This window comes from Mastomys coucha, unplaced genomic scaffold (assembly GCF_008632895.1).
Source record: "Mastomys coucha isolate ucsf_1 unplaced genomic scaffold, UCSF_Mcou_1 pScaffold16, whole genome shotgun sequence".
Lineage (NCBI taxonomy): Eukaryota > Metazoa > Chordata > Mammalia > Rodentia > Muridae > Mastomys > Mastomys coucha.
In genome coordinates, this window is record NW_022196898.1 from 40,556,993 (window position 1) to 40,559,767 (window position 2,775).

Below are 2,775 nucleotides of genomic sequence, written 5' to 3' on the forward strand. Positions count from 1 at the left end.
AAAATTCTGTAGTTTAGCTATTACAACCTTCCTTCCTCTTTTGTGTATCATTTATTATTAAAAAAAACCAACTATCAGCTGAAAAGTGCTTTCATACTCTTATGTGTTAAATGAAATGTTTTGATTTTTATTAAAAGCGAATTATGTATTATACAAAATAAAAAGTTTATTATATTTCTATATATACGTATAATATAATTTGATCATATTCATTCCCACTATTATCCTTTCTTGGCTCCTTGACATCTTTCTCCTTCCAAATCTCTAACAGACTCCTACTTTAATGTTCTTGTTTTTCTTTCCACAGATTCCAAATGTCAGAGACATAAGATATTTATATTTGTGAGACTAGCTTATTTTGCTTAATATAATGATCTCTAGTTTCTATTTTCCTGCAACAAATATATTTTATTTTTCTTTGGGGATGAATAATATTACATTGTGCATGTATGCCACATTTTCTTATCTAAGCAACACCTGTGCTGGTTCCATAGCCTGGCTATTGTGATGCAATAAACCCAGGTATACCAGCAACTCCAGTGTGAGTTGACTTGATTCTTTTGGGTGTATACCCAGAAGTGGTATACCTCTGTCATATGCAAGTTGTATTTTCCATATTCTGAGAAATCTCCACATTGATTTCTCTAGTGGATGGACTTGTTTACATTTTTATTAGCATTGTTAGTGTTCTCAACCCCTTCAAATCCTTACCATTTTGCTTGTTTACTTCCCTCCTTGTTGAAAATCACTCTGACTAGAGTGACATAGGAATCCCCAGATAGCTTTAGGTTGCAAATCTTCAATGACTAAGATGTTGAACTTTTGACTGTTTTAAAAGTGCCTATTTTAGGGCTGGAGAAATGGCTCAGTGGTAAAGAGCACTGACTGTTCTTCCAGACGTCCTGGGTTCAATTCCCAGCAACCACCTGGTGGCTTTCAACCATCCTGGGATCTGGTTTCCCCCTTCTGCTGTGTCTGAAGACAGTGACAGTGTACTCAAATATATAAAATACATAAATCTTTTTTTTAAAGTGCCTATTTTCTTTATTTTCCCATTTACTTATTAAATTATGTGTTCTTTTTGGTGTTCACTTTTAAAATTCTTTATATATTTGATATCTTAGTTGTCCATTGGGTGAATAGCCTGTGAAGCCTCCCTTCCTGCCATTCTGCAAGCTGTCTCCTGTCTAAGAATTGCCTCCTATTTTCACATCTTCTTTTTGTGTGTGGTAAACTGGGATGAATTCTTTTTTTGTTGATTTAATATGCTTTATTTATTTCACTATATTCAAATACTAACACAAACACATGTAATGAATATAAAAATGTTACTGAGACATCTTGTCCTGTTTCCTCTGTACTGCAAAACATTTTGTATTTCTTATCATGTTTGTTAATTTTTTTTTCTGTAATTCCTTGAGCTATTGGAGCCTTTGTCACAAAGTCATTGCCTGTGTTCTATCTTGAAGTGTTTCCTTTAGTAGTTTCAAAGTTTTAGGTCTTAAGTTACAGGTTTAGTTCATTTTGAGTTGGTTGTTGTACACAGTGAGAGCTAGAAGTGCACTTTCAGTCTTTTTTGTAGCTCAAGAGGTTTTGAGGACCATAATATTTCTATATGGAATTCTAAACCTTAGAAAAGTCAAGTGCAGTGGACTCCAAACAGCTAACAATTCAAAATATCTAAGAATACATTTAGTTTTAATTGCTGTATTTTTATGGATTACCATATGATAATTCTTCCATTTTTTTTAATTGGCAATTTAATGTACTTCACAATCAATTTTTGTTACTTTCACATTCATTCCCTCCCTGGTTTTCTCCTGTCTAAGAATTGCCTCCTATTTTCACATCTTCTTTTTATGTGTGGTAAACTGGGATGAATTCTTTTTTTGTTGATTTAATATGCTTTATTTATTTCACTATATTCAAATACTAACACAAACACATGTAATGAATATAAAAATGTTACTGAGACATTTTGGATTCATTTTCTTTTATTTAGTTTTTTGAAACCAATGTATATTATGCTGACGGTACATCTCAATTAGGATCAGCCATATGTCAAGTGGTGTCACTATTGAGGCAGCCATAATAACACCTTTTGTTGTCAATGTCACAGTCCTTAATGGAAACAGATTGGATTGGATCATAATGTGCTCCTAATTTGATATCATAGTTAATGATTTCTTCAGATAAGACAGTTTCTAATGATATCTCAATAAGACTAAATCAAAAGAATAATTTTAAAAAGTCTATTTATGTCCTAAAAGTCTCTTTAAAATATTATTTATTAAACTGGGTGTGGTGGAACATGCCTTTAATCCCAGCACATGTAAAGCAAAGGTAGATGTATGTCTGTGGGTTTGAAGCCAAACTGGTTTACCTAATGAATTCCAGGCTAATAAGATTATCTCAAAAATGATTATTTATTTATGTTAAAATGTATTCTTTGAGAATGTAATGCATATATACAATCTATTTTGATCATCCTGGACTTCACCCCACCACTACAGTTTCTTGCAGACCTCTTCAGAACCCTTCCCAATTTCGTATCCCATTCAATAGCACACTCATTCCAATTAGGTCTCCCATGTTTTTGTGGATGGCCTTACAGCCATGAGTGTGATACTTTGATACATGTAAAATGATGAAATCAAGATAGCTAACATTTTATTGTTCTGAGAATTTTGAGCTTCTAATTATTCTGAGGTATAAAAAAAATTACTGTACATGGTACTCACCCTACCGTGGCAAAGAACATGGAAACGTATTCTT